The sequence below is a fragment of the Tinamus guttatus genome, unplaced genomic scaffold (genome assembly GCF_059628265.1).
Source record: "Tinamus guttatus ecotype Peru unplaced genomic scaffold, ASM5962826v1 Tinamus_guttatus_pri_ptg000595l, whole genome shotgun sequence".
Lineage (NCBI taxonomy): Eukaryota > Metazoa > Chordata > Aves > Tinamiformes > Tinamidae > Tinamus > Tinamus guttatus.
The window spans coordinates 1-24,476 of NW_028289129.1; positions in this window are offsets into that span (position 1 = coordinate 1).

A 24,476-nucleotide genomic window follows, 5' to 3' on the forward strand; every position below is an offset into this window, starting at 1 on the left:
CTAAATATAGCAGCTCCACTCCCAAATGAGAGGATATTATTAAAATTCCTAAGTTGACTCAAGTTACATGTGCTCCATTGTAAACAACATTTTTGAGGCTCTATCTGCAAATATTACTTTGGAGACCATTCAATGTTTAATAAGTCTCCAAGTTTTTTTTCTGATCATTGAATTCAGAAACAACATTGGAGTGAACGTACATTATTTTTCTGTTCAGTGATAGCAACAACAAAAGACCATTGTGATGACCTGTTCATGGAGATCTTGGTTTATTTAGGGTGTTGCAAGGAAGCCCTTGAGGGAGGAAGGATAGGAGGAATAAGGGTTTTTTTTTTTTTTTTTAATAGCAGGCACAGCTACATCCATGAGAGACTTCCAGACCAAAAAGTCCTCATTTATGAGAGACAGGTGTTGGCTAAAAGGATAAAGACCAGCAGGAGTCCAGTTATCTGTGCAGCTGTCACTGACCCAGGAACTACTGCTGTCAACATCTGGGCAAGTTAGGTCTGGAAAAGCTCCATGTGTCATGCACACACTCAAGCCACACCTAGGACCATGTGCAAGATCACAGAATCCTTAAGGTTGGAAAGGGACCTCCAGGGATCATCTAGTCCAACCCCTATCATTTCTATTAAAATATTATACAGTGTATAAAATGTTTAATCTCAGGACTATATTACTGAAATAAACATGGAATTTCAAGAGAGTAGCATTAGAGAGATGAAAGTATTCAGCTATATGATAATTTTAAACCTTTGTAATGAAATACTAAATGACTGAATGTGAATGAGAGATAGGGTCTCACTACAGCCAGGGTTCCTACTCTACAATCCAAGAAATTACAGTCAGCAGCACTCAATAATTTTAAGTAGGATAAATAAAAATGTGGCTTGAAAGACCCCATTATGCCTGTTTCATCAACCAATGCACAATCCAGATATGTGTATGATTTAGACATGAAGACTCCTGTAATGTCAGAGGAGATTATGTCACTCCATGACTCCACGTCCTTCCCCTTCCTCCTACTGAATCTTTGTGCAAAGCAGCTGGAACACAAAGGAAACTTCCAGTTCTTGCTCAGAGATGGCAGGCTAGAAGATGTGATTATTTCACATTAGAGGAATGCCCACCTAGGCCGTGCTCCAAAACACATTGTAGCCTTGTAACTCCTCAACTCCGCGTTGTCATTGCTTCATGTTAGGCTAAGAATTTAGGTCTCAGCAACAGCCACACTTTGCCTGGACTTGTCCTGGCCAGCCCAGAGCTTTCTTCTAGCTTGTTTAACCAATACTATCTAATGACTAATCAAAGAAGAAAAAGCAACATGTGAAATACGTTAACAAACATTAAAAAATGACTCCAAGCAGATACAGAGATGGAGAAACCATCAATATCACCCTGCTCTGAGTGAATGATCTGGGATCCTGATGACCAGTTAATATCCCTACCTAATATGGAAGCCAGAGTCCTTACGACCCATGGGGTAGCTAGCATAGCTCCAGGGGTAAAAAAAAAAAGCTACTAGAAACACATTAGAAACATTAGAAAGTCTATGAACTATCGAATTGTGTTAGTATCATTGTAACTGGGCTGACACCAGTAGTTGAGTGTAACAATGGTAACAAATCTAAGGAACCTACCCTGCAGCTTGGGTGCAACAAATTCGTAACATCAAAACAAGCACCCTTTGATTCCAGGGTATCGGCAACAGAAGAGGCCAACTGAGCACAGGAAAGGAACACCACTAAGCATCTAATCTCTTGTCCTCAGCAAGTCACAGAGCCTTCTCAGACTCACTTAAACTGAAAAGTGCAGTTGAATTCAAATCAAGAATGAACCAACCAATCCCAGAGCTACAGGCTTGCAAGATGATGGCATAAACACACGAGGCCAACCCTGCTGGGCATGCACTTTCCCTACAGATCCCTGCTCACATTGCTGCCAAGCCCACGGGGATATAAGGGCATGGTACAAGAGCCACCCTGTGACCTGCTCTGACCAAATTTTTGACACAATGGTCCCTTGCTAATATACACTTTTCCCTCTCTTTCTCAATCTATAAACATGAGGAAAAAGCATCACGCAGGTAACTAATGTAATATTTTTTTACTAAACGATGTTCATCAGAAGTGCTATTCCATAGTTTCAGCAAGAACTGTGCACTACTATCAAAAAACAGCAATAAGCCAGAGTACAGAAACTTCTACAAGCTACTGAAGCACAGCTGTGTTTTGTTAGATACAACAGTTCTCTCAGAAATATCTGCCCACATATAAACTTTGTGTTTGGGTACCAGGAAGAACATACAGACCGAGAAAATGCTAATGCAAATAATTCTAGTTTTCCTGCACTTCAGAATACTTTAACCATAAACACTGAGACAAAGCACAAGCCACTTACAAATGCAAATATGATGTTTACCGTATTCCTGTCCAGTGCAGGCACTAAGTATAACGCAAGATAATGAAGGGGATGCAAAGCAGGAGACAACCACTAAAGCACTAAATCAAATTTCACTGCCATTTCCTGGATTATAAACAAATACATGGTCACACACAAGTTCATGTACAGCGACAGAGAAGGATCATATTATTCATTTCTTGTCTGCAGCTATATTTGAGAACGCTCCCCATTTTAAGCTTAGGAACTTGAGATGACTTTATCTGGCACAAACATAATGAAAAACCCATATCCATTTTCCTCTTCCACTCCTGAGTCCAGCCTTTTAAGCATGATCAGGTATGAGAAAACATGCTTCTTGCTGTCCGCAGTATCTGTCTAGCTGACATTAAACAAGCCATAAACAGGCCTATTAGCATCCTGGCCTGGCACTAACAACAGCCCTCGCTCCTGCTCACGCTTGAGTCAGTGCAGACTTTTTAGGACTCAGTCTTAATGGGCCTCGCTATGAACAAAATAGCTAATATCAAAGCCCAGTGCTTTAGTTGTCACAGTAGGAGGGATAAATTGCAACTTTTCTTAGAAACAAGGACTAGATTAAAATCGCATGGATCCTCTGGTATAACATTTACTAGTTTTGCAGCATGTGCGCTGGGATGACGAACAACGGGCTCATCCTTTTGGAGCTAACCACAGCTCTTCCTACGTTTGGGTCAAACGCCCAAGACTTTCGGGATGCGAGAAACATCGGGCAGGGCAGCGCTGCGGGACAGCTCGGCCGCGCGTGGCTCTCGAGGCCGCGGAGCGCAGAGCCCGCGCCGAGCGCCGCTCCCGGGGGAGCCCGGGAGGCGCCGCGCCCCCCCCGGCCCGCCGCCCCCGCCCGGCCCCGCGGCACCACGGCCGCCGGCGCGGCAGGACCGGCCGCCGAGCTCGCCCAAGGGTCGCGCTCCCCCCGCGCCCCTCGCAGGCAGCCCCTGCCTGCCCTGTCCTGCCCCGCCCCGCCCCAACGGCTACCAACGGCTCCCGCGCGGCCGGCGGCGGCGGGGGAGGCGGCGCCGCGGGTACTCACCGCCTCACGACGCCGGACTTGATCTTGATCTGCCGGAGGCGCGGGTCGGCCATGGCGGCGGCGCGGGGCGGCGGCGCGGCCGGGCGCCGGCGGCGCGGGGGGCAGGGCGGGCGGCGCGACTGCGCGGCGCGGCACGGAGCGCGCGGCTGCGCATGCGCTGCGCGGGCCCGGGCGGCACCACCGCGCGGACGGGGGAGGCCGGCGGGACCCCCCGCCGTTCCGGTGGAGCCGCCCGGGCGGCGGGGCGCGGCGGCGCCGTTGCCTTGGTGCCCGCGCGGGCGGGTCGGCCGTGGCGGCGCCGGTCGCTGCGTTCACATGAGCGCGCGACGCGCACCAAGAGGCCCGGATGCGCCGTTGGGTTTGGTCCCAGATTGAATATGTGGTAGTTCTATATACCAGAGAACAGAAGGATTTGTTCTCAAGTTAAAACAATTGAAAATGAAACACAAGTAGCTAGCCTTATAACTGAACGGTGTTTTACCAAAAAGGGGCCTTTTGTTTGCTTTGTTCTTGTAGTTGGCTGATGCTGAGCACTAAGGGGGTCACGTGTAGGAAGCAATCCTTGGGACCCTGTCTGGAACAGCACATGAATCTTAAGTAAATCCCCGGGATAAATGCCGCTCTGGGGGGAATTTCTCCCCAGCCCATTGGTTTTCCACCCCTGGTCTGCTCTGTGTTGCTTGTTCTCTTTTTGGACACGGTTACCAGTTAGTTACCAGCACCTGCTAAGAAAGCGGGTCTGTGAGGAAGGCTACGCTGTCCCTTTAGGCAAGGTGCTGGCTACGCATCGCTCAGTACACGCGTGAGGCCCAGCTCAGGCACGACAGCGGGTGCTGCAAGAACCCCCCGGTCCACGGGATCGCGCCTTGCCCACAGAAGAGGACGTGTTTGACCTATGTTATTAACCCCAGTGAATGTTCCCAAATGCTGGATCACAGAACCACAGGATGGTTGAGATCTCTAGAGATCACCGTGTCCAACCCCCTGCTCCGGCAGGGACGCCTGCGCTGCGCTGCGGCAGCTCAAACACGCTCGTGGCCAAGCAGGTGCAGCTCTTGGGGAAGCCTGACCGGTTAAACTCCACAGTGGCATTAGGCAGGCCTGAGGGTAATATTCATGTTCCTACATCTACTCAGGACTGTCCCTCACCGCAGCCTCCCACCCCAAGGGCTCCAAACCACCCTCGGGAGGACCCTGCACTTGTCTCTGCAGACAGACTCACTTTTGAAATCCAACAGCTCCAATAGCCCCAGGAATGTGCGCTGGATGCAAGAATACAAATGTTTCTTAGTCCAACAGAAACGCGCATCACTGCTGCAGGTTATTCTGAGACTGAAACCATTCCCTGAATAGTTGCAAAGCAGTGTGATTTCTGCTTACATTACTGACCCTTTTGAGATACAAACTGGTACAAGATAAACTGCATTGCCACTTTGCCCCCACACATCAATGATTTTTTCCAGCAGTCTTCTGTCATTTCTGTATTAGACAGTTTTGCTCAAGAAGCCAGAAGGACAACAGCAAATATAAACAGCAAGAATGAAACTCACCCAGAAGTTTACTATTAAGAAAACTAATTCATTTTTAAAGTGCTACAAATGTTTCTTTTCTAGCCCTGAAGTATAACAATACTTCATCACTGACAATATTCAGAGACTCGGCTGTTGAACTGTAGAAATAAAAGACAATTATTTTCTTAGAACAGAGTTAATTCAGATAGCTTAACTGATGACTGAATATCAGTGTGAGTGTAGATTTAAACATATATGAAGATAAAATGAAAAGTGTTATTAATGGATGCTGAAATGTATTATTTTTATTAACAAGTGTTGTCATTAGTATCAAAAAATTGCTAAAATAACACTTAAAAGTGGCAGCTTTTATTTATAGACATCAATCCTGATACCTGGATATATAAGAAAGTACATCTAATACTTTCCAAGACCAAAACTTCTTTTAAATTAAAAGGCCTTATTTTTTTCCAGAACTATTTTAAATAATTTCAAGCCTAGCTGTGGTTCAGTTGTAGCTACATGCAGCTGCTGCAGATAAGACTCCCTTCCCCGCAGCCAGGGGCGTTATCTTGTACAGTGATCTCCAGTTTTGTTTGGCTCCAGGAAAGTTTCCAGTTCAGTTTGTGGAGTGTCCTGAAAAACCTTACCTGAACCAGTCCAGTTATACTTACTGATATACTAATCTCTCTATCTGAAAAATCCAGCTAAATCTCATTTATTTCTTCCCTGGGCAGAAGCATATGCAGTGCTTGCTGCTGCTGTCTCCCTATTAAAATGACTGCTAAAAAAGACTTCTAAAAGAGACATGAGTTTATAAGCTGTGTGCATTGCAAGTCTCTTTGATGTTGTAATTTTTATGATTTCCCTTTCTCCTTAGAAGCTGCCACTTCGCTGTTTATAGCATCTTTCGGAAGCCTGGCCTTGAAAATCCGTGTTGTCTCCCTGGTAGGTAATAGAGGAGATCCTGAATGACCAGGGTTGGTTTTGGGTTGCAGTGGAGCTGCTCTGTGTTTGCCCATTCGGCCGAGGGGGCTGACACACGCGGTGCTGGGGGATGCACTGCAGCAGAAACCATCGCTTGGCGCAGTCCAAATCGGGGGTATCAGGGCCACTTCCACCTTGGGTGCTGAAGCCAGCAACATGTTGTGCAGCAAGGCGCTGACATGGCTACGAGCCTCTAGACCCTGGTGACAGTTCCCATCTTACTGTCCTTTGCCAGCTGCTTTAGCCACAGCTGTGCTTGTTTCAGCTGGGACTGAGACCATTACTTTAACAAGTAAATGATGAGCCAGCTTTTATACTGTTTTGTTTATCCTCCAAAACCATCTATGTGGTTTGAATATCCTTTCATTTTCATTTATGATAATACAAGAATGTGGAAATTATTTAGCCTTCAAATTTTATCTTTTTCTGTAGGAAAAGCAAATTTTGCACAGGCTCCCAGAAAGGTAATAAATTAGATTACATTTCAAATAAAGGCCAGCAGCATCTCTTTAGTTTTTGGGTGTATGTGGTAAATAAAATTAACCCCTGTACATCTGGCCATACCAAAGCTATACACCTTGTTGAAGTGCCTACAAACGAATTTACCCGGTTGAGAACATATAACACAGTGTCATTATTCCTTGCAGTATAGATTTCTCAACCCTCTTACTTATCAGGTGACCACCACTGGCCAAAACGCTCCTCCAAAAATATCCCAGGAAATTGCTCGGGGGGTTGTTCAGCGCCACAAACGCAACCCAAGGATGCAGGTTTTTAGCACGCAGCCAGGGCCCAGGGCTCAGGGCATGGGTGAGAAGTGTCATGGACGCAGAGTTTGCGAGGAGCTTCCTCCACACGGTGCGGAGGAGGGGGTCATGCTGGCGAAGGGGCCGGGAACAGACACTCTTTGCACTTGTAATGTCACCAAACACTGCAAGGCTCGACTCCGGTCTCATCTGTACTTTTGAGAATAAAAACGCAGACCACAGGGCTGCGGTGCTATAAAATCAGAAGGAAATCCACTCATCCTCAGCAAAATTGTACAGACAGCACTATTTATCCTGGGTAGAGAAGGCAGTAATGGTGGTTCCTCAAATTTTACACCATCCCGGTTGCAACACAACCCTCTCATACAATTTTAAAGAGGGTTAAATGGTGCCTGTAACAAATGCTGTTACAAATGTTAAGCTACAATTCAAACCTTTTTAGCTAACTCGAGACTTCCTTTTAAAGAAGCTTTTCCTAGCCCAGACTAACCATTAGGTAAGGAGCTGGCAGTAGTGAGAGAGAAAGGGATTTATGTGCATGCATCAAAGGGAGAATATATCCCCTTATGAATGATTTCCTTGGGTCTCCTGCTTACAGATGAAGAGATATGTGATATAACAATTCACTGTTCTGACACACATTACAATCATGATGTGCAGTTTTTAATGCATCATGTTACATTAAGCTTAGCCCATGGTCTAACACCATGTAACATAAATTTCTGTGAAGGGAGTAACATAACATGATACTGTCTTTTAAAAGACACACACGATTTTTTCAGATCACCTACCTTTTATCCATGAATGCCCAATCCAAAAATCAAGGTGGCAGACAAAAGCAGAGTGAATGGGTATCCACAAACCAGAGTATTTATCTTGTGTAGTTTTGCTCATTGCTACCTGTAGTCAATGACTCCAGTCAATTTTTATGTCGTAATGCATGAGCAAAGTTGATGGACATATTTTTTTGTCACCCCCCTCAGTTAGATTTTATTCGAGGTCAATCAAGAGAGACCTAACAGATATTAGGGATGTAAAACACACTGAAATTCCTCAGTGTTTGTTTCATGGTGGAGAGTTTTTGATGATGAACCTATAACTAACATTATTTTGGCTGCTTTCATTTATATATCCTATCTGTGAGGCAGTTTCTTTATTTTAATTAACAGTTTTTAGCTGAGGAATATTTTAAAATAAAATTATTGCATAAGTGATTCTCATTGGAATGAAATAAAATGAATTATTGACTTGACAATAACTGGATATAATAAAATCTCTATGAAAGATCAAATTCAATTCTGAAGTTTAAGGTATTCACATAATAAAGACGTATATGATCAATCTCTTTGGGGAGAAAAAAGAGGTAAACTCTGTTTTAACTTTTACTTCCTATTTCTCTCCTCCCGAGTCTTTAGACAGCTTCAAGATTTTTGAAGACACTTTTGTACAAATAGCTTTAAATCAATCTTCAATGTGCACTCAATTCCTTGATGATAGTATGTGCCATTATCTTTATTTTAAATGTAATCTTTTCCACAGTATGCTACAAAGCAAAACAATGAGAAACTCATGGATATCAACTGACATCTGTGTGGGTTTGACTGATCACATGCTTCAGTGCAAAGTTTAAATACCAGTAAAGGGGATTCTTCATTTTTGGCCACATCCAAAAGCTGTGATTCTTACCACAGAATGAACACTCGAGACAGTATTCTCCAGTGAAGAAACAGGCCCTGCCAGTGCTTAACACACAGAAACGTGTTGGTAGCACACAGAGGTGCAGAACTGCAAAGTAACCGGAGCCAACAAGGCGGCTCCTGCTAATATCCCTTATGGTGCCACGGGCGACGTTGTGACAGCTTCTCATGAGTCAGTAAAAAAGGAAAATAATGCCTGCAGATTGCTGCATCAAAATGAAGCAGTATTTAGAAAGTCTAAGGGGAGAACAAAAAATATGTGTTTTTAATAGGACAGCAATCTTGGATGACAAAGATAAATGCATTGCTATGATACAGCCTGACACTGTAAAGCATTTGACACCATATCACACTGCATCCTGATTAGAAATTTAGCACTGTACAGTAACAGTGTAGCACATGTTAAGTAGTTTGGAAATTGGCATATCTGCAAAAATGCAAAGGTATTGTAAATGGGCAACTGTCATAATGTGGGAATTTCTGGTGGCTTCGTGCAGGATTTTTTTCCATCAGGCCCAAACTATTCAAAACGTTTATTAATCATCTGAGAAGAAATATAAAATAATTGCTAGCATAGCCTGCTGCTGATACAAATGTTGGTGACATTGTACATAATAAGAACAGATTAGTTCTGTAAAGCAATTTGGATTGTTTGGTAAAATAAACTAATAAAACTCAAATGTAGGAAAAGTCAGGGTCTTACGTTGAGGGGCGAGAAATGTAGGTCAGACGTGTGGGCTGAAAGCCTCTCTCTTGGAAAGCAGCACCTCTAGAAAGGATTGCTGGGTTGCAGGGGCCAACGAACAGGATGGGAGCCCAGCTGCAGTGCTGTACCTAGCAGAGAGCAGGTACTCTCCAAGCATGTAGAAACATGCCAGCGCCAGCTAGGACTTCTGTTACCCAGGAACACCAAAAAGTGGGGCTTTGACTGGGATTATAGGCACAGTTTTATAGTCTACGCTTTAGAAAAATAAAAAGAAAAAAAAGGAAAAAAAAAAGAAAAGACTGGGAAGACTCAGGAGAAATCTGCAATACACACAGTACCCAGCAAACACACCCCGCACAGCAAGATATGAGAAGTTAAGGGCAGCTGGTCAGCAAAGGAAAGACAGGATTTGGTCAATCTGTAATACACACAGAGAGGCAGTTTATGACAACAGCAAGTTCACAACCCAGCTAAAGAGTCAGGCACAACAGCCGGATTGAGTTAGATAAAACCAAAATAAATAAGATGCAGTTTCTTGAGCACTGAGCAGCTGGGTATGGGAAACGCATACCTGTGGGTACCTGTGGCTGTCCAGAAGGCTACCTGCAATCACCACGAATGGAGAAGTTTAAGCTAAGTTTGGATGGCTCTTTCAAACCTAGTTCTAAGCCCAGTAAGGGCTCGGGCAGGGCATTCTCCCCACAGGCAATAGCTGGAAGTGTGTCTGGGGGTCTGTGAGGGCCCAGGAGGGCAGCGGTGCCGGGCAGGGCCTGGCAGCAGCAGAGCGCCCTGCTCAGCGCCCAGCGCCGCGCCCTGCGACCAGGCCCAGCGCTGCGACCAGGCCCCGCGCTGGCGACGCCTGCACGGCCTGTGTGGAAGTACAGCTAAACCTCCGAGGTGGGAGGGAATTAAACAGTTAATTAATTGAAAATAAAACGTCGAAATGAGAGGTAATGCATCTCTACTAGAGCCTGGAGTTTCTCAGCGTATTTCAGCATATAAGAAATGCCTCACATGTCAGTGATGCAAACTGCGCTGCCTGGGGAAGGAATAGGAACGTATCTACATTTTAAGGTCAGCATCAGCTCTATTATAATAATGACTATGTCTTCAAGTGAGGTGATTCATTAGTTTTCTGACTTTATAGGAAAGCTAATACTCTTTTTTGCATTTTTTCTCACTGTTTTATCGAGAAAGAAAGCCTCTGTTTCCCTTGCTGTTTGTTTAGGCTGAACTAGCTGGCGTGACAAATATTTTTGTCATTTGACTAGTCTTGCTCATGAAAAACTGTGAAATAGATTGAAAGCTGAAAATGTGGGATTGTTTCTGTTCCAGTCCATGAATAAAAAAAGATGGAGAAGATAACACTGACAAAACCTTAATGGTGAGGAGCCAGATATCCAAAGATATTTTTGTGCCTGGAGATGGAGACAGACGACCAGTGGGAGCTTCAAAATCCCTCTCTCAGATTAAATGCCTAACTCCTATTGACTTCAGTGGCAACGAGGCACTACCCCATATAGGCACTTCTGATAATCTCACTAGTCATTTATCTGCGTCTTAGACATCTAAGTATTAGCTCCTGGAGCCAGGAAATAATCTCTCAGGTCACTGATGTATCCACTTCTTTTGTTTAATAATGTATCTGTTTTTAAATACAAAATATGTTTTATAAGGGGGGAAAAAAGTGATGCCGTACGTTTAATACAGTTAAATACAATTCATTAAGGAAGTTTTATGCATTTAATTAGATTTTTTGTTTCCACCTCAATGCATTTTAATACAAACCCCAAAGAAAATCATTGTTTAGTAAAGAAAAGATTTTTGCCATTTCCTGAGATACTTATGTTTTACATTTATATTATCTGAACAAAGTACACTAATTCTCACTCTCTTGCTGTATATATTTCTATGCTAAAATAAAATAGATATTGAAAATATCAAATACACATTGCAAATGCAGTTGCAAACCAGCTTGTGTTAATCATTATGCCAATCAATGAGAACAAAGATAATTACCAAGTACAAATGCAAAGCAAATAAAATCAGCTACTTAAATCAAGGTTTCCTTCCCACTGGTTTTAATCATGATTAAAATGGGAAGCTCAAATTACTGCAAGCAGGTAAAGACTGACAAGGATCTGTAAGATAAAGCCCCATGAAATGCAACCAAGATCTCTCAAATCTGTTCTTTCTAGAATCCAAAGAATTTTTTTACCTTGTTCTCCTGATTATTGACTCAGATCTATAAAGATTTCTGTGCCTAAATCAATGCAAATGTAACATGATACCTAAGTGACCCGTTCTCAGAGTTTACGATTATCCTCAGCTCCGTTGCCAGCATATCACAAGTAACATTTGCCAGCAAATAGCCCATAATATTCAGAGCTTTTTGAGGGCTATGTAACCCTTTCCATGTAACAGCTGGGGCCTTTGAATGCTTGACTCTAATTGCTTGATTTTCATCACTCTCGAAGCATTCCCACTCCGTGTCTGTTTGGGAAAATAAATAAAACCCTCTGCTGCTCCAAAGGGGAAGAACACAGCCCCTATCTCCCACCATGGAGCTTGAAGGGTGTGTGCACAATGCAGCTCACCTGTACCACCCCCACCCCTCTGCAAAAGGTTCACTTAAGATTTACAGGGAATAAAATATATCACATTTCAGTGCAGAATAGTTTGATGAAAAGTAATATCCTCTTCCTTTCACTAACAATCAGGGCAAGAATATTTTATCTCTTTGTTTTTCTAAATCTTGCTGTGTCTTGCTGAAATGGCTGGGTTACTGAATTTTCTTAATGGATTGCATGGATAATAAGACTTACGTGCATAACTTTTTTGTGCCATTCTGAAAATTGCCTCCGGCTGCATTTCTCTAAGGCTAGGAGAATAACCTTTATACCTTGAAGGCTTCTAAAAGGCCTGAAGTAAACATTTAATGGAATGGATACAATAATATGACATCATTCCAGTAAATACGGCTTCGTGATGGGAAGCTTGTTCTGCCATAATGGTGTTACTTAGTCATTTATTGGTCTTCTCAGCAGATAGAGGAAAAAAATAATAAAATAAAAAAAAATAAATAAAACCTCCAGGTGCACTTAGGGGAACTGCCTTGTCTGAGATGAGAACTGTGCTCAAGTTCACCAGACAAACGAAGAGCCAAACGCAGCAGAGTTTGCTTGGTCCCACACAAGCTCTGCTTTTTATGCATAAACGCAAATGCATTTGTTTTGGCACAGGGCAGTCTGTGGGCCACCTAAACACCCTTTCTGTTTCTCTTTGTGTTGACAGAAGAGCAAAGGGGACTTTGAAGCTCCAGGGACGTGCACAGCTCCAGGGAATGCACAGTGAGCCAAGAGCGTCCGGACATGCTGGGTGCTCAGCACCTTCCGTCTAGTCTCATTTCAGTCTGGCATTATGTCACCCTGGAAGCGGAGGCCTAGCCAAAACCTTGAGATTTGAGATAGCTGAAGGAACAAAGTGGGGATGAGGAACATAGGTAAGGTTCTCCTCTCCTGTTTGCTCTGCCTTCTACACTACGACACAGGGCACAGCGTATCTTCGGCTGCAATTCCTCATCACTGACAGTAGCCCCAGCACACTAAAAACAAGATCCTCTTCTCCTAGGAAGAGCTGCCAATGTGTTTGCCACCCTCTTGAATTGCTCCTGCTAGCAGGGTCCTGTCCCCCAACATATCCTGGTGCTTGTGGGAACGTTAGTTCCTTTACCCCAGCACCAGGATGCGAGATCAGACAGCTCAGATGGACCCACTGGGGCTCATGGGGCCTCAGGGTCCCTCCTGCAGAAACTAGTGTGACCATCAGCACTCTGTATACCGAGGGAGGGTTTTCCTCAGCATCTGCTGCAGGATTTGGCACAAATGGAGCATAATGGTTTCTCACCCATTTTAAGATAAGAGAACTACAACTCAAATTTTCTTTCCCTTGTCTCAGTGGAGAGCTTATACGTTAAGAGCACTTGAATAAAGTTGCTGGAATATGAAGTATGTATTATTTATTATTTTTGTGCTTACAGCACTTTGATAGAAGACAAGAGGAGCTGACATTTAAAGGGAATATAGGAAAGAGAAGAGTTGCATTAAAAGATCATGAGGTATGCTTTATGGATGCTGGCTAGTTCCTCTTTGTACACCTGCTTGATTAGATGAAATGCATGTGTACATTTATCACACACCAGAAATAAATGATAGTGGTACATGAAAGTTTTACAAGTACGAGTTTGGGGTAAATCAACTCCTCAGAGGGGGAAATGTGAGCAGTGATATGAGCCATGTTTCTCACCATCATCTCTTCTGTACCTGTGACTCGTGTTTCATGAGTGGTTATTGAAATGCTTTGAAAATATTTTTGCAACATCTGATTTCACTCAGAGTTTTTTACTTCTCCACCTGCACAGCCCAAAACATCAGCTAGTGCAAGCCCAGCCAAAAGGGCATCAGGCCAGTGTTGCAGACTGACTCAGAAAGGCTTCCTGCCATAGAACAACTACCTCAAGATCTCCTATGATTAGAAACCAATACTATGGCCTTTTAGAAAGAATCTGAAAGGTAACCTAGCTACTGAAGAACACTGGGATAATTTCTTATAAAAATATGGGGTCAGACTCTTTATCCATTCTCTTTTTTTGGATCCCAAAGCAGCTGGATCTCTTCGGGTGAGAACTGTAAAAGGAGAGAAAGAAGAAAACACTCTGATAAAGCTTGAGAGCTTCAGAGGGCAGGCGGGCTCCTAGGGACAGATCCTTCTCTGGAGTAAACTGCCAGAGCTTTCCCGGAGTTATGACAATTTAGACCAGCAAAGAGCTCCCCTTTGAGCTCTCTACTTGTCCTTTTGGGAATTAGACTAGACCATTTCAACACATATATTGGAGGAGATGTACAATCTTTGCTTCTATTTATAAAGTGTAAAAAGAGGCAATCTCTTCAAATTGTGGGAGTTTATCTTGAAGTTTATATGATATTCTTTCATAAATTGCTGTTGTAGCAAGAGATTGAAGCCATTTATCAGCAAGTATTGGAGATGTTACAGTGATGCATTATGATACATTTAGCTACCAATATTTAGCTATCAATATGATACATTTATCATCAATATCTAGCCAATACTACCAATGATTTAGCAGGAGAGGTTAGATGAAAAAACTCTGATGTATCATTAGGGAGACAGAGTGTCTGGAATGGAATGCTCCAGTATCATTTATATTTCTCATGTTACTGGATCCTAAAATTGCATCACTGCAGCCCAGGAGAATTTTTTAGAGTGTTGCTTCCCTTTATGAGTAGGCAGTTTTCTCTCTGTACAGAGAAGACTATACAGCTCAGAGTCCTCAAATAAGTGACAGATTTTGACAGGGATATTTGCAGATGATGGAATTGACAATCTAACTGAAAAGAATGGGATTTGGGCATAAACAGCCTGTTTTATCGCTGCTCAATTGCTTGGGTTATTATTTACATTTGTGCAAAGTGAGCTAAATGCTACTGGTTTGTGTTTTGTACTATTATTAGTATTATTTGTTTGTTTGTTTGTTTTACTAAACAATTTTAAGAGATTAGTAAAGAAAATAGTACCCAAACGTTAGCATGCTGAATACAAAGCACAGGATGGAAAGAGGTGCCTGGACAGATATATGAATACGTATATTTGGACAAAGTGGGCTTGTGAAGGCTGTCTTTTATTTGGAGCAATCAGCCATTTCTCTCACAAACCAGTGGTGATCCAGTGCAGCTGTAACGTTCTGGATCACCCTTCCAGGTCTTCATGGACACTTTTCATGGTGTCTCAGCTCACAGGTGAGTAGGAATGTATTAAGGATAGCTACCTATCTGTGAGCATTTTGTAACTAGATAATACTAGATAGTAAAAAGTAGCCAACCATGGGGAAAAGTTGAAAACAACACTCCAGAGCTCAGGAAATAAACCCATCAGTTTAGCAAGGACAACCAAAGAAAAAGATAGCAAATGAAGTCTCAACACTGTGTATGTGCACTGCGACCACAGGAATACCTGACATTTGGTCCTGCTGAGGCCCTCTGAAGACTCTAATCCACATTAAAGCTTGTCTCTGATGATGATTCAAAACACAGGCAGTCAACAAGATCCCGCACTGCTATGATTCCCAGGGTAGTAACTCTGACAGGTTTATCTGTAACTTCTTTTTGATTAATTGTTTTGAGGAGAAGAGAAAGCATGTGTCTCAGTGTCCTTAAAAACCCCAGTTTACTCCCACTGCCTGAGTTCCTTACTTTGATTGCACACAGCTTTATTAATGAACAATATATCACAGCAATCTTCTATGCTGAAGAAAGCTATTCAGATATACAAGTCTGAAAAAGACTATGGAAATCTTACAATGACCAAATAAAACTACCTGAATAAGCAATATGAAAGCTGATGGAATAAAATATAAGGTTAAAAGTAAACATCTCTGTATATAGTTCAGTGAAAATTTCAACTCAAAAATAGCTGTGCTCAACAAAAACAAGGAAGATGTTTAGATGTATCTAAATCAGGATAAAAATGCAGAAAAAGGATGTTTACAAAATTAGGCTGTGTCTGCACGGTAGCAGACAAAAGAAGAGCTTCAGGCCCAGTGACTCCCTGCTGAGCACCTCACACCCTTCCTGCCATGTCCACAATGTTATAAGGGGCAGCACCTACTCGAGCAGCCTGCCCTGCAGCTGCGCGACCAAAGCCTGGGCCCTGGAACACCTGGGCAGCTGATTTTCCTGACCAGCGGCCAGGCTGTGCTGGGATGCGTGGCCATGGGCATGAGGGTGGGAATGGCTCACACAGAGGCCACACAGAGGGTGGGAATGGCCTGCAGCCAGAGCAGGGCAGAAACACAAGCTGTGTGCTCCACAACCCAGGCTTCGGCACCGCAAGGTACAGTGCTGGTACTGCCCAGGAGAGCTGGAAAATGAAGATCATCAGGAAGGAAAGCATGGGTAAAAATGGGTTACCAATACGGGAAAATTCATCACGGTTAGCCTCTGCTGCAAAATACTGAAAGACATGTCTTAATATCAATGAAAGAGTCCAGGAAGAGGCAGAAGATTCACCTCTGAGGATTATGCTAATCTCCAGATACTAGAGTTAAACCACAAATGACTTCCATGTGGGGCACATGAGCCCACGCACTGCTCCTGCTCACACCACCCTCAAAGGAAGACACTGCTCTAGAGAGAAGACTTTCCTAGGTGGATGTTACCTTGGATCCTTTGTGTCATTCATTAACTTATCTCAACTTTGAATACATAACCATTCTTCACCGATTTATGATTTGTTCTGTTCTCTTGCCATGACCCTAATCAAGATACGTTTTGTGTTATAATTTGGGTGCTTGTCTCCTACTTCCAATGACAAGTATTAAAGTGCTGGAAGGGAGTGCTAGTTTAGTACTAATTTAGGGAACAGAGAACAAATTGTGATGGCGGAACATTATCAGTCCTGAAGTAAAGTGACTAAAAGGAAGTTTAATCAAGAATTATTATGTGTATTTCCTAAGTACTTAGTGCAATGTAGAGTAGAGGCCCAATCCTTTAAACCTTTACTCAAGCAAGCCATCTTTTTGTGTCACTAGGGGCTGACCCTACAAATAAAGATTATCGAATCAGGCCAAAAAGCCTAACACAATATCTTAAGTTGACCTGAGACTAAGTAAAAGAATGTGAAATATCAAGGATCATTTTTCTCATCCTGGACTAAAAATCCTAGCGATCAGAAAGTAAGCAAGTGGGACGCAATTGATGCCCAAGAGAGTCCTGAGGTGTGAACAAAACTATTTGGACTTGTCCCAGGCCCCTGACTCGACAGACTCTGCTGTGTGCCCAGCTGCCACAGGATGCCCCGGGTGCCCACGCTCTCCCTCTCAGCTGCCTCTGGCCAAAGGTCCCGTATGGCTCTTTCCAGGATACAGTGAAAGGTGCTGCAGGTGTCTGACCCCCTGCCCAGCCGGTGCGGGACAGCAGCCCCAAACCTGCTGTCTCCCTCCTGCACTGCTCCTCCTCCAGCTGCCCTCCACAGCAAAGGGTTTACAGGCTTCCTGGGTCACTCGGGAAAAACACAGCACACAGGACAGCACCACAAATGTCTGTGAAAAATAGCAGGGAAATAAAAAAAAAAGGCAAATGGCTCTGAGAAATAGCAATGTCCTTCTCTCCTGCCTCATGTGTGGCCTCCTCCTGGTGCCCTGGAGCGGCTGCAGCCCGTCCCGCTCCTGCAGATCGCACTCCCTCGGAGCGCCCTTGCTCTCTCACTGAGGCCTTGCTGACAGTATTTTAAAAAAGCTTCCAACTTGATTAAGTCCTTTTCAATATAATTGAAAAAGTGTTAATGAGAGAGAAGAGCGAGAAAGGACAACAGATCCTCAGAGATGCACCCTGGTATTTACTTAGGGAAATCAGTAACGAGTCATACAGGTTTGCTGCACACTTCTCTGAGAGGTATATTGGAACATCCCACTGCATGGTTTGAATGGTACTTCATCCCAAAGTGAATGAAAATTGGGTCTGCCTTCTGGGTTTAAAGCATAAAATTCACCCAAATATTTACAGAAAAGCATTATTGGAGATTTTTCTACTGGATATTCTCCTAATCTTTCTTGATTGTTTTAAAATATAAAACAATATTTGCCTAAATTCTCTCACAAGAAGCAGGGGCACTCTGCTGGGCCACAGCAACACTCACTACATTTTCTTTTCTCTCAAAGTAGGATGAACTTTAGAGTGAACTGCAGCCTCTGAACCAACTAAACGCCACTAATGGAGTTGGAGATTAGGCAGCATTATCTGTATCATGTAAAACTTAGAACTTTCTAGTTCTAAGTTTTTTTTTTTCTTTCCTTTAGTCAGAAGAGAATTCACATTCAATTTTAGTAAAATAATCTTTTGGTAGATCTGCAGGGACCATTTCTGATATAGAATTAAATAGTGGTGCAGACAGAATCTTTATTACATTTACATGACCCCATAAAGATAACTTTAATAGTTCCCCACAGAGCAAAACTCTCCTTAATTTTGTTAATTATTTTCCCCCAGTTATGCTTAGCTATGTCTCCTAATTCAGTATTGATCTTGATATTGAGGTCTGTCAAATTCCTAGCAATCCACTTAAATCCCCATTGGGGGAAAAGGTTTGAGGGACAGCTCCTAGACAGATCTCATGTTTTAGAAATGCATTAATAATTCTAATCAGAAATCCTCATTCCTTATTTTCTGTTTGCCTTTGTTTTAAAAGAAGGTTTTAAAATCTGAGCAGACTGATGTACATGGATGTCAGCCTTACCTCTCCCTGCTTACAGGGCTTTCGGGAAGGCCAGAAGACGATAGCACAAGTGTCTGCCAGGAGATCTCCGCACACAGCGGGAATGGGGGCCGGCGCGGGCAGCGGTCTCCCCTTCTGCGTACAGGAGGTTTTGGGTCAGTGTCACTCACTCTGGCTATGTCCTCTTCGCACATAAACTGGTGACTTCAAGGATTCTGCAGAACCAGTTTTTTGTCCTGTGGCAATCTGCTCATGGTTTATCCATTACTACACATCTGAGCTATAGTATACATGGGTAAAGGAATGTGTATTATGTCAAGAAATAATGAATTGGACATGGTTTGCACCTAGCATTCCATAACTGCCTCTTATGAAACTCCTATGCCAATAACTGATTCTACAGGTGATGACAGCAGCCATCCCCAGGTCTTCTGGTGTGATTGACCCTCAGTCAATCTCAGTCACTAGTAAAACAGACATTAACAGAAATTAAGTAATTTAGATTGCCAATAAATAAATAAACTGTGATAATCTTTTCTCCTGCCTGGACTACTCCAGTATTTTATTTGGCATAAGGCGTGCACTTTTCAAAGTGAAATCTCCTGGTCACCCTGATTGCTTTGTTTCATTTTGCAGCATGAGTTTGGAACATCAGTCTGGATTCCCTCGGGATTAAACAAGATGGGAATATATGCTCCAACTGCTAATAAGCAGTCAGTCCATGGGACTGGACTAGAGCTACTCCAATATATTTCCACTCCTTAAACACTTACAACGTGAAAGAAAGTTCTTCAACACTGAGTGCTTCAGCCTATGTATCTGCTTATGCTTCACTGCTTGTTAATGTAAATCTAGGTTTAGGAACAAATTCTGTCACGAGATATTCCTGAGGTTTGTTTGATAGTTAGAGGAAGTAGTGCCAACTAATATTTATATTAAAATTTAAGGACATTCTGCCATCCGTTATCTTATCTCACAATCCATCCCATCCATGATTCCTTCATGTGAATAGCAGAAATATCCCAAAGAGAGATACAAAGCTACCAGTTGTTTTAGATGAAGTTTTTGATATTCTGATCTGGAAACTAGATAATATTGTAAGTGAGAGCTTGGCATTACGGAAAAAAAAAAAAAAAAAAAAAAGCTGTCTGGCCATACTTTATCAGCTAAATCAGAGGTATAAACAGAAAATGTAGATTCCTGTCACACCATGCCAATCCAGGATGCTTTTTGCTGCTCTTTAATTCTACAGTTCAATGAGCAGTTCACATTTACGTGCCTGTATGTTTTTTCATTTGAAGCATCAGTAATATGGGAACTGTATTCATATCATCTTTTTCATATTATCTTTACCTTCTTTTGACCTGTTCTCCTGCCTTATGAGACAACAACAGCGTAGCAGTGTTTATAATAAATTATTGTTACTGTGTTAATCTATTGCCTCTTTTGTTAAAGGCTGCCAGGCAGAAATCTCCTCATATGCTTAAAGCCGGAGTGTTTGATTTTCAGATTATGTAAGTGTTGTGCTGGAGGCAAAAATCCACTTACCAACTGGCAACAGAGCAGAACTGAATACTGGGATTGGCATTTCCTACACACATACAGTTTCATCATACATTTTTTTGTGTTACCTTGAATGAGTAGATCTAGTATAGAAAGAAAAAAAAAAAATCATTTGCTCAGAACACTCCATTCAGATTTAATTCTGCACAAGGTGTGGAGCAATGTCCTCAAAGCAGCAGTGTAGGTTAGTCTACCTGTTAACTAACAAGAAGCAAGTATTTCAGAGACATAGGGAAGACTGTAAATTAGGAAAGAAGAGGAATTGTAGGATCTCAAGAGAAAGAGATGAGTTTTTTATCTATATTTTACATTAAACTTCAATATGACCATGGCATGAGCAATAGGAAAACTCCTGTCTGGAACTAATTATCTTCTATAGTATGAATACCTTTGTTTTTGAATTAAGAAAATGAAAAAGCTACTAGAAATACTTTCTACATGACAAAGGCACAGTACATCTGCCTGCTAAAGAAATGACTGTAGCCATGACTTTACAGTGGGCTCAAGGGAGTAGATATCCAAGCCCCTGTAGGACTAAAGCCAATGGGACACCCTTCACTGAGATCAGCTGCAGAGCAGAGCTTGAGATGATAGTTTTTCATAAAGCTGTTGTAATGAAGCATAAGTCTAACAAAAATGCCATAACCAGAACAACACACAGATCTATCTGTAAGATTCCACATTGTGTATTTCTTCCTTGTGCAAAAACACCTGGTAAGGCCATATATATACTTGATTACCCTGAGACCTCATTAATACCATCTCCCACCAGAAATCCCTCCTTTAAGTTTTTCCTACCTGTTCAGAGAAATGCAAGTTTTACGTATGGGAGCTACAGAGTCATCCACTCAGTCTATATGGCCAATTAATCAGTTTTTGCAGTTTCTGTAAGTAGGATGATGCTCCATGCACAACAATGCAGAAAAATATTCACAAGAGAAACCTAAGAACCATTTTTACCAGGAAATAAAGGACCTTCGGCCTTCTGTGTTAGTAATTGCACATGGATGTGTACTACCCCCATCATTTAAATTATGTAAACAAACAGCTGATAATAGTGCTTTTCTCCTCTTCATTCAAGACAATGGCTATTGAAATCAAGAAAAATAGCAGCAGCTGAAAGTTTCAATTTAGCAACCAAGTCATTACTTAAATGAAAAACGAGCTTCCGACACTCGAACTCTACCACTGGATAAACTGTGGTCTCTGCCTTGCTAACACTTGAGTAGCTACAGAAATCAGAGAAAGAAAAAAACATGTGAATAGAGTTATGAGCGTGCTTAACTTGAGTTGAAACACCACCTGAAGGGCTTTTTTCTAGAGTTGCTAGGCAAGCTACTGGTATCATAAAACCCTCTTTCTCACTGATGCTTACATTTTTAGGAAATAATAATTAAAGTCACTACTAATTAGCTTAGGAAAGCCAACAGATCAGCAAAGTCTGCAAAGGAAGGTCTAGATGAGCATCCTCTTATTAATTCTGTGCCTTGCTCAGTTTGGTCAAACTGGCCACAGAGCAGATCTGATGTCCCTGAACTACTGTCCTGGGGATGTTTTTCTTGGAAAGCCATCTGCAAATGCCGACTGATTACTCCACAAAATGCTCTTCTTGATGCAGTTTTACCCAACATCAGACAATTAATTCCTGTTTACTAACGCGTCTGTGTAAAACATTTGGTTTAGCTGTATTGAGTGCTTTGTGTTGCTTTGTTTGTATTACACTGTTTACAACATGTATTTACCTTTTCAGTCCTTTCTGCAGCTTAAATTACTCCAGTCAGAGGATGATCCAGGATGTAGCTTCTTCTCTTCTCAGAAGACTGGGCAGGATGATACCGTAATCTTCAGGCTATAGTATCCAGTCTTCTCTGCGGCTTCTCAGGTTTGCAAGAGAAGCACTGCCAAAGGACATCCCTCCAGGGACGACACCCCATCATCTCTGTTAGCCCCACGGAAAACCACGATGATTTAACTCATCTCAACACTTGGCAATACGTACGCATTTTTACATACCACCTTAAACTTACTTCATGGGAATGGCAGTGTTCTGATCAGGAGCGCCTGCACAGGAGGGTCCACGCAGCCCTTGGCAGGAGGAAGGCTTGGAGAGACCCAACTGGCAGCAGGAGAGGGACTGGCGCTGGTGGGCAGCTCTGCGGCTTAGTGCTCGTGCAGCCTCCACACCTGAGGGTTTCTAGCACAGGTAGGTTCATGGACTGTACCGTCACCTCCAAACACCGCTGAGGGTTTTCTAGGCAACAGGATGTTCTAGGCAAACAGATGAAACCACCGCCAAGGAAATCATGCAGAACAGAGTCAAGTGTCTTAAGAGAGTCTTGTATTTTCAGTTTACAGACATTTTTAAGATGATCCCACTTGGTGTAATCAAGGCAATTTACAGTAGCTCTTTCCAGTTTATGCACTCAGTAACTTCCATATTTCTGTATAAACATCCTAGTTCTCATGGTGTTGTATACACCAGCCAGACATAGAGATCTCTGAGAAGCTATATGTAGAGATGCTAGAAACAGAATAATTTGCTTGCTTCTACTTGCCAGAGTCTTTAAAACCAAGCCACTTTTCCACAAAGACAAGGAAAATAAATAAAATATTAGTTTCTTTTTAAAAGCAACACCCTAATATCAGCCTCCTGACTTAGAAACGATCATTTTTACAGCCTATACGAAATGATTATAACTCAACTGTTCAACAAAATTCAGGAATTTAGCATAATATTTACATTTCTGTGTTAATAAATCTTTGGGTTTTTTTTAAAATAAAATTTCTTTACATACATCTTTTCTGAAAACTGATTAGTTCAAATATATGTTTTGGGAAAAAGCAATACCAGAGTGATTAGTCCAGCATATGCCAGATAGGTATAGACTATATCCAGATAGGCGGCTCTGGGGCAAATGCTTCAGCTGCCATTAAAAGTAATGACATATTTGCCAGTATTTTATATTGAAGCAATAAAAAGAGTTGAAGTAAATTAAATGTAGGTGTGAAAAAACTTTCGGTCTTTGCACAAAAGGTTACTTTACAGCATGACTTAGAGCAACACAGGTTCTGAGATGGATTTGGAGATTCACATTTCTGTAAAGCCTAAGCCTGCTGGTTTGTGCCATCCCTAGATTTCTGCAATAATCGAGAGAGTTATCATCCAGGCCCAGGGCTTGTCTCCTTAGGGTGCCCTAGAAAAGAATGCAAAAGTGCAGACTTGGACACTTCTATCTCTTTATTTTATTGTTTTTCCTAAGTCCCAAGATATTTGATGCACTTAAATACCTGCATTGAAACACAACTATCAAAATCGCAATTGTGAAGTGGAATTCATTGGTTGGCAAGGCCTCTTGCTATAAATATGTGAAAAGTGAGAGTTTTAAAAACTGTACATCTTTTCTCCCCTATACTGCACAGCTTGTAAATCCAGTTCCCCTGACTAAAAGCATACATATTCTTGAGTGCACTACATCTGAAAAGAGCACAGGAGGAGAGGCAATAACGCTTTACTGAGCATCAGGAAGTAATGGCTTGACTCATTTTCTTAGTGAGATGAATGATAAAAAATTCACTGACTTCAGCAGGTAAAGGCTTTGCCTTGTTTACAGGTTTATATTGGCCTTAGTGGCCTGATTCTGTTCCTAGCAGAGACATAAAACACTGATCTTCAGTGAAATTCAGGGCAAAACTTTCCTGTCTTTTACAAGTTTGGACTTCTTTTTAAGCATAACAGCACCGATTTTAGCAGAGTTACATCTAAGTAAAGGAAAATCAGGATCAGGCTATTCATATCTTTCAAAGTTATGCCCAATGAATATGTGACATCAGAGCTATGTGGGATTAGTGTTGCCTTCCAAAGTATTCCTGAAACTGGGAAAATAGCTCGAGTCCATTTATGACCAGGTCAAAGCTAATTAGTTACAAAGGAGTTTGGTGGAGATGTGCCACATTAACTAGTGAAAAGTATTGTTCCATGGCTTTCAGAAATCAGGAATGCTTCACTTTCTAGAGGCAAATAAAATGGTGCCAGAATACATGTTTGGAGGATATATTTTCCATTTAATGTCTGTCACATTTTATGCAGTGTGAAATCTGCGTAAACACTTCACAGTCTGTATTGTTCATTGGGTCTCTTTATGTTAGTACATTCTAGATATGAAAGAGATTTTCTCTGGGAATTATGCGTAGAGTTCAGCATTAGTTAAACAGTTGTATATTCAATGGCTTTATTTTATAACTTTGCTAAAAGACCAGTAAATTTTATTACTCCTACTTACATTCTTCTTTATATTTTAAATAAAAATACAGTTGCTCTAAAGTTAAAAAGGTAAATATTAAAGTTCAACCCCCCCCAAAAAACCCAGACCAAAATTTATCACAGAAATTCACCAAAAAAAAAGTTCCAAGTTTGAACTACTGCAACTAATTCCTACATCGGTTCAAAAGTAGTCAACTAATCCAGGAGGATTAAGCTTAAAAAAAAAA